Genomic DNA, 9,526 nt, shown 5'->3' on the forward strand with positions numbered 1-9,526 from the left:
ATCTCCCACCGGCTTCTCCAAATACCTCTACTCATTTGAAGAAAATCTACACATACTCGTTTTTCAACTCCATTGTTTTCTCCAAATACCTCCATCTCTTTTTTGCTAAAACATCTGGGTGCGGCTACGTACTCTTCCTTTTTTATTAGTGTGTTCTTCAAAAAAAAAAAAAATTCTTTTTTACCCTAATTAGCAGATTTTAAATTTACAAAAATTAAACCTACTTCTCTTTAAATATTAAATTCTTTCAAGAAAGAATATCATGAATAACTTAATATTTAATCTTGAAATGAGTCTATTCCTAAATTACTAAAATAATTCTCATCATTTTATGGTATCTATTTTTATTCACCATATTGGATATTTGAGTTTGCAAAAATGGTGGCTGAAAATGGGAAAGAAGAAGAAAAAAATAATTAATAATTCGACTAAACAGGTTTTTCACGCGCGCTGAGTAAGTGTATTACACTCACTAAGCCATGTAAGAAAAATGTCTCAAAATGACAATGCGAGACCTTACATGAGGTGTCTAAAATGAACATCACCCACTTGAGGGGTCTAAGTGAAATTTCGTGCCAAGTTTAAGGGGTCATCAATGGGTTAGACCTTTTTAAATCAAATAGTATATATTTTTTTCTTAATAAAAATATTATTATTTCTTAATTTTTCAAATCTGAAGAGGAATGAATATTTTTTTCACACAACTTTTTATTTTAAAATTAAGATACAATAATTGAATTATTCCTAAATCAATTTACTCATCGTGATCGAGATTCACACCACGCTATCGAGATGAAGGAAAAAAGTCAACTCATTTAATGACTATTGTGATTGCTTCACTGACCCATGTGATCATGATGCTCGGAAGACTTGCCCTACACGATCGCGATAAGTCTAATGTGATCGCAATGTACAACAAGAAAATACCTATTCGACCGTGATGAAGGGCATTGTAACCACGAAGAAGGAACTACTGGACAAAAGATGCAACGAGAACAACAACACCAAGACATAAAATTTACCGAGTGAACCCTCAAGATTTATTCAAATTTCGTGCACACAAAACAAATATGTAATCCAACTCATTTGACATTTCAAACTCAATGAAATCAAATACGTATTTAAGGTCTTCTTGGTACGACACTCGTGTAAGCAACAAATTAACTAACTTTCACCCAAAAAATTGATACGCCTTTAGACTCTCCAAAAATTTAATCAGTCTTTATCTTAACCTAAATTTTTCATTTCCAACAAAATCGTCGAAAATCCAATCCGAGTATCCGACCTTCGAACATTGACTAAAGTCAATTTTTTAATCTAAATTCACTTAAACTTGCAATTTCAAGAGCTCAAGTCCACATAAACTGAAAACGACAACATCCTTCAACCAAATTTTGCATCTCGGAGATGATGAAATTAACATAATTTTATTTCAAGATTCGTAGATTCGGGTTTTAACAAGACTCACTTTTAACAATTTAAAGCCTCCAAAACTCTCAAAAACCACAACTGTTTTTTTCAACTTCAAAATAAATCTCATAAACATGATTCGGTGCAATCATCAAAAGGGTAAAATAATTTTTTTAAAAATAATTTTCAAAATTGACCTTCAAGTTATTACAGTTATTAATTCAAATTTTTTATAAATCCATTATATAGTATATGTGGATTATCCATTAGATTTGTCCACTATTAATTGGATTCATGTATAGGTGCTTCCAAGGTGATAAGAACTTCCAAGATAACTATGTATCTATTAATTAGATAACTTTTGGAGTGATATCTCAACACTATAAATAGAGAATCACTCACCATTTGGAAGACACACTTGAATAAGAAAAGTTCTCTCCTCCATCTTATACTTCTTGTTTTTCTTATCATTATTATAATATTCTGAGTTTTCTTTATAATACGTTATTAGCACGAAATCGCTACTTGCAAAGGTATTATATAAATATTATTATTTAATTCACATATTCTCTCATAATTTCGTTATGTCGAATTTATCCAAACTTGAGTTTGTGGCACTAGATATTTCTGCAAAGAATTATCTTTCATGGGTACTCGTTGCGGAGATTCATTTAGCTGCTAAAGGTTCTAATGCCACCATTGCTCAGGGAAAAGAAGCATCGATCCAATATAAGGCGAAGGCTATGATTTTCGTTCGTCATCATCTTGAGGAGGGACTGAAGATTGAATATCTGACGGTAAAAGATCCACTTGAATTGTGGACTAATTTAAAGGGAAGATATGACCACCTAAAGACAAGTGTTTCCAAGAGCTCGTTATGAGAGGATGCATTTACAATTTTAAGATTTTAAGACCGTAATTGAATACATATCTGTTGTATTCAGGATAACCTCCCAACTGAAATTATGTGGGGAGATTATAAAAGATGAGGACATGTTGAAAAAGACGCTACTTTCCATGCCTCAAATGTGATATTGCAACAACAATATAAATACTCTGAACTGATCTCATGTCTCCTGGTGTCTGAAAAACATAATGCTCTTTTAATGAAAAATCATGAAGCTCGTCCCACTGAAACTGAAGCAAATATGGTGAAAGCATGTGATCAATTTGAAGTAAAAAGAGATGATCATCGGGGTTATAATAATGCAAGAGGATGTGGCAAAGAAAAGAGGTGATACACCAATCGTCGAGGTAGTGGTCATAATAAAAGGGAGAACAACATGAGTTCTCAAAATAACCCCTCAAAAAGTAATTGTCATCGTTGTGGCATGAAAGACCATTGGAAGAATGAATGTCGCACGCATGAGCATTTTATTAAGCTCTACCAAAATTCCTTTAAAAGAAAGAAAATAAAAGTGGTGCTTCCTCTTCCAATGATCGAGCTCAGTCACAAATGACTCTTAAAGATGATGATAAACCGGGAACATCTCAAATATATGATAGGAATATTGAAGCAAATTTGACTTTAAAGAATGATGTTTTTGATGGCCTTGGTGACATTACTCATATGGAAGTTGATGACTTCTTTGTCTATCAAAACTGATGTTTGATTCTTTAGCTAGGGAATGAAGTCTGTTAATATTTTACTTATATGTTTTTAATTATCATGTTCTTCATGTTGAAGTATTTAAAATTCCATTGTTAGTTTTGTTTCGTACTTCTTTTAATGTATTTGTATTTTAATGAAAATTAATAGAAATCCCCAGTCGTCAGTTGGATCCAAGATGAGTAATGGAGATGTATGACTTTTTGATAGTGCTACAACACATACAATATTAAAAGAAAAGAAATTCTTTTCTAATTTGGTTATGAAAATGGCATATGTCAACACAATATCAGGTAGTACAAATTAATTGAGGGCTCTGGAAGAGCGACCTTATTTCTACCTGGAGGGACAATATTGACCATTTATAATGCATTATATTGTAGTAAGTCTCAAAGAAACTTATTAAGTTTCAAATTTATTCGCCAAAATGGCTATCATGTTGAGACGTCTAATAAAGGAAAGGTTGAATACCTTTACATTACTACAATTAATGTAGAGAAGAAAATTGTGCATGAAAAATTACATGTACTTTCTTCTGGGTTGCATAATACAAATATTAGTACAGTTGAATCACATGCCGTAGTAAACAAAAGGTTTACTAATTTTAATGATTTTATAGACCATATTTACGGCTTCATCGCCGGTTACTCTAGAATGTGTGAAAATAGACAATGACGGGTCTTATATTCTTGAAATTTCTGGTAGAAGAGTTAGAGAACCTGGGGAAACTTACTCTTAAGTCTGACGTGCTTGTCAATTCTATGATAGCTTTGGTCTTATATTCTTGAAATTTATGGTAGAAGAGTTAGAGAGCCTGGGGAAAATTACTATGAATTCTGATGTGCTTGTCGATTTTATGATAGCTTTGGTTTTCAATATTTCTTTTTTGTGATTACTTAAATGTTTCATATTGAACCATCGAATTTCATGCTATTGTTTCAGTTGGTTGAATGAACCCTGATCTACTTTGCGTTAGCTATCTATACTAACACACCTCTGAGACGCACCACAAACATGCTCATTGACCTTTTCCCAAAACACCTTACAGTTGAGATAAGTATCTGGTGTATTGTTTATTGTAGCCACATCAAAGTTAACTCTATGGGTATGTTGTACTTAAAATCTAGCAATATCTTTTGACGATAAAACATCCTAAATTACCCCTGCATTTATACAACTTGTTATTGGAAGTCACTCACACTAGAATATATGAAGTTCTTAGCTTTAATCTATTATTTACTTGGTTGTTTGAGTTATTTTTTAGTTAATTGCACTGGGAGTTACTTAAATTTTGAGAATGTAATTCTTAAGCTCTCACCAATTAGAGTTGTCTAATAGTTTGCAATTAACATGAAAATCTATCTGTTAAGTATATTTTAATTTTAATTTATAGATCTCTGGTTTTTATTTTTGCAATCAGTTTTAGACTTATTTAGTTGATGTTTACTTGGTTTTAGAAGGTATTTCAAACCAGCTTCCTGTTATGTGGTTTCTGGGATAGCAAAGGTTGGTTTCTAAGCTGGGTATTGTATCTCCAACACATTTGAAATGATAGATCAAGAAAGGCGTTGAATTTGAAGATCCCAAATGGAGTTATGTGACATCATTCATCGTGGAGAAACAAGAAACTACTGCCTCTTACAGGGATATAGATCATAATTGTTATATCAAGATTAAGAATATATAATTATATTTAATAGTTTAGAGAATATGTTTTTATTAGTCAGTCTAAAATAACTATCTCTACTTGGTCCCGTTCAATACATACCGAAATGCACTAGCACGAGAAGTAAGAACCATGTCATTCTCAAAATCAAGATAAATTACATTTAATCTCGTGCTACAATATTTCTGATGGATTTGTCCAAATTTCCATCTATGATTGTGAACTATAAATTTTAACTTATAAGAACCGATGATTTAATCTTCTATGTATAAGCTTAAACTCTATACACCAAATCATCTACTATATAACTTAAAGACACATATATGACAATTGATCTATTTAATGTAACACTTTATTGAATTGAATAAACGAATAAACAATTGTTCAATATTAATACTATCGCAAAACACATGGTTAATAGTATATCCTAACAATCTCCCACTTAGACTCATAACCATTCACCTACAACTCTTACACCCATTCCTTCAACATGTCTATCAAAAGACTTTTGCGGTAAAGATTTTGTGAAAGGGTTTGCAAGGTTGTTCTCTGATGCAATCTTCACCACCATCACATCCCCTCTCTGTACTATGTCTCGAATCAAATGGTATTTTCTCTCTATGTGTTTTGCCTTACTATGACTTCGTGGTTCCTTTTGAATTTGCAACCGTTCCACTATTATACAAAACATTGTAAGTGGCATTTCTATTGCAGGAACAACCGCTAAGTCTTTAAGAAAGTTTATGATCCACACTGCCTCCTTAGCTGCCTCAGAGGTTGCTACATAATCGGCTTCCATGGTAGAATCAACAACACATGTTTGTTTTATGTTTCTCCAAACAATGGCTCCACCTCCCAAAGTAAACACATTTTCTAAGGTCGACTTTCTAGAGTCCATATCAGACTGGAAATCTGAGTCTGTGTACCCTATGGGCACCAACTCATCCTAATGATAGACTAGCATGTAATCCCTAGTCCTTTTCAGGTACTTGATTATATGCTTAACTGATGTCCAATGTTCGCGTCTAGGATTAGACTGATATCTGCTAACCATGCCTACGACAAAACAAATGTCAGGTCTAGTGCATAACATGGCATACATGAGGCTTCTTACTGCTGATGCATAAGGAACTGTCTTCGTGGTTATGTTTCCTCATCTGTCTTAGGAAATTGATCCTTAGATAAAGAAATTCCATGTATGAAAGGAAGAAATCATTTCTTAGAATTATGCATGCTAAACCTGGTAAGAGTTGTATCAATATAAAGAGCTTGAGATAAACCTAACATCATTTTGTTGCGATCACGTAGAACCTTGATCACAAGGATGTGAGCAGCTTCTCCCAAATCCTTCATATGAAAGTTTGTGGACAACCATTCCTTAACTAAATTCATCAAGCCCACATTATTTCCTATGAGCAAGATATCATCTACATATAATACCAGAAACACCACTTTATCCCCATTCCACTTTTTGTACACACAAGACTCATCAAGACATTGCTCAAAATTAAAATACTTGACTGCATTGTCGAAGCAAGTGTTCCATTCCCTAGAAGCTTGCTTTAATTCATAAATAGATCTTTTAAACTTGCACAACATGTGTTCTTTTCCTTTTTCTATGAAACCGTCTGGTTGTCGCATAAATATGCTTTCATCAAGAGTTCTATTAAGGAAAGCTGTCTTGACATCCATTTGCCAAATTTCATAATCATAATGAGCAACAATGGATAAGAGAATTCTAATAGACTTAAGCATGACTACTGGCGAAAAAGTTTCCTCATAATCGATCCCTTCTTTCTGAGTAAACTCTTTTGCAACAAGTCTAGCTTTGTAAGTTAGCACTTGTCCATGTACTCCTCTCTTTTTCATATATATCCACTTGCATCCAATGGGTTTGACTCCATCTACAGGTGGTTCTACAAGATCCCAGATTTTGTTAGAGTACATAGACTTCATTTCTGATTTCATGGCAACAATATATTTTTCTGCATCTTTATCTTGTAGTGCTTCGTCGTAATTCACAGGTTCGGTATTCGAATCTTCAGGGATTCTGTCAAAAGACTCTCCCAAGAGTGCATACCGAAGTGGTTTTATTATCACTCTCCTACTACGACGAGACACTACAGTTGCAGGGGCAGATTTATAGAGATTTGCATCATTATGATCTTGTGGTGGAACCACATCATTTTTAGGATCTTGAGTTTTCATGTTATCTTCAGTACCTTGCGGTGTAGAGATATCAACAAGTTCTTCCTCTAATACAATCTGCTCATTATTACTCTTACTATCTTGATGCAATGAATTTTCAAGATCTTGTACTTGTGGAATTTTATGTTTGGTAACAACTCTCCCACTATTATAATGCAATGGTATGTGAACTCTAACATGTGGGGTCTGAATTTGGTTTTCATTATTTTCAGTAGATTTATTTGTTATCTCTTTGCTTAATTCCTGTAAAACTAGTTTACTTCTAGGAATATGGTTTGTTAAAAAATCCCTTCCAGAAACTTGGCATTTGTAGTCACAATGACCTTCTTTTCTTTAGGATTATAAAACATACTACCTTTCATTCCTTTAGGGTATCCAATAAAAACACATACTTCTATTTTATGTTCCAATTTTTCTGCCTTCCCTTTCATACATGTGCTAGACATCCCCAAAGCCGAATATGTTTCAAACTAGGTTTGTACCTAGTCCACAGTTCAATGGGTGTCAAAGGAGCAAATTTAGAAGGAACTAAGTTCAGAATGTAATTTGCAGTTTCTAAGGCATATCCCCAAAATGAATAAGGCAAATCAGAGTAACTCATCATTGATCTAACCATTTCTAAAAAAGTTCTATTTCTTCTTTCTGCTACACCATTTTGTTGTGGCGTTCCAGGTGAAGACATTTGAGATGTAATTCCTTGTTCTGATAAGTAACTAATAAACTCATTAGAGAGGTATTCGCCACCACGATCAGATCGCAATGACTTGATATATATTCCATGTCGTTTCTCCATTTCAGCCTTAAACTCTCTGAATTTCTCAAAGCATTCAGACTTACGACGCAACAAATATATATATCCATAATTTGTGTAGTCATCAATGAAAGTCACGAAGTAATCATACCTACTTCTCGCTTGAATGTTTATTGGGCCACACAAATCAGAATGACTTAACTCTAGTTTATCATTGACTCTATTTCCTTTTGAGGGGAAATGTCTCTTAGTCATTTTTCCTTCTAAACAAGATTCACATGTTGGTAGTGTTTCCACTTTTAATGAACCTAAAGGTCCATCTCGAACCAACCTTGAAATCCTATATAGATTTTTATGACATAGACGCAAGTGTCATAGACGAGTCTCATTAAAATCAGAAGAACGTTTTCTTTTACTTGAAAGGTTAACATTATTCAGTTATATGGTTTGTTGTAATTCAGGAGAGATATTAATAATAAAAAGACCATCAATCAATGTACCAGCAGAGACAAGATGTTTATTATAGCTAATAACACAACCTTTATCAGAAAAACTAACATCATAACTATCTCTCAAAAGTTTAGAAACCGAAATTAAATTTCTTCTAACAGCAAGTGCATATAGAATGTCTTTTAAAATTAAAACTCTACCACTATCAAACGAAAAAGTAATATTTCCTAATGCTAATATTGGAGCTTCTGAGCATCCGCTTGAAAAACGCTAACTTCACCTCTAATCAGCTTGTGCGTTTCTTGAAACACCTGCAAAGTAATGCAGATATGATCAGTGACTCCTGAATCTACACACCATGAAATGGTAGAAACAGCAGCTAAAAATGTTTCAACGACAAGTGAGAGTGAGTTACCTGTTTGTCTTTCTTCTTGGCTAAGAAATCTAGACAATGTGTCTTCCAATTGCCTGACTCTAGCAATGAAAACACTTACCCTCGGACTTTTTCACGCCCCCAGTTGGAGGTGCGATTGCCTTAGCTTTGTGAGACTTTTTATCTTTTGTCCACCTTGTGATTTAGAAGTAGAACCTTTCTCAACATTAAGTGTCATTGATGGTGCATGTTTATTGACAAGAGTCTTTGCCGCCTGCAGTTCATTCAATAATTGTGCCAAAGATAGATTCATCTTATTCATATTATAATTTAGGCAAAACTGTTGAAAACTGTCAAGCAGAGACTGCAATATCATCTCAACTTGGGAATCATTGTCAATTTCAGCCCCCAAGACCTCTAGTTCATTCAGAAGACCTATCATCTTCAGAACATGGTCTATTACAGGAGTGCCTTCAACCATCTTAGTGGTCATGAGAGTTCTCATGGCAGTCTGCTTAGCTGATCGACCCTGGTCTCCAAACATTTGTTTGAGATTATCCAGAATTTCAAAAGCAGACAACATAGCTTGATGTTGATGTTGCAAAACATTAGACATTGAAGCCATAATGTAACATTGCGCCGCCTCATCAGCTATGCGCCATTACTGATAAGCTAACTTATCCTCATCACTAGACTGATCATTTGGTTTCAATGGATATTCCTCATGAAGCACAAACTTATATTCTTCAATAGTTAACACAATGTCGAGATTTCTCCTCCATCAACATAGTTAGAACCCTCTAGTTTGTTTTGACACAAAAGAGTACTAATGGGATTAAAAAGAGACATGTTGAATATGAGATTTAAGAAATAGTTACAATAGATCAATCAAACAGTCATATAACCTTGAATATTTACATTCAAACTCATCATATACATATATATTCATGCCTCTTGAATAGCCAATCGATAGGATTGGAGTACTATTCATACAATATACATATATAATGAACGATTATTCACTCCATAAATTTATCAGAGCTAACTCAGATGGAGAGT

General features: G+C 33.8%; 1 pseudogene; it reads right to left on the minus strand.

Annotated features, from left to right (window-relative positions):
- Positions 1-8,327: 8,327 nt before the first annotated feature.
- On the minus strand, positions 8,328-9,316 carry LOC138349346 (uncharacterized; annotated as a pseudogene).
- Between the last annotated feature and the right edge of the window lie 210 nt (positions 9,317-9,526).

Source organism: Solanum lycopersicum, chromosome 6, assembly GCF_036512215.1.
Source record: "Solanum lycopersicum chromosome 6, SLM_r2.1".
Lineage (NCBI taxonomy): Eukaryota > Viridiplantae > Streptophyta > Magnoliopsida > Solanales > Solanaceae > Solanum > Solanum lycopersicum.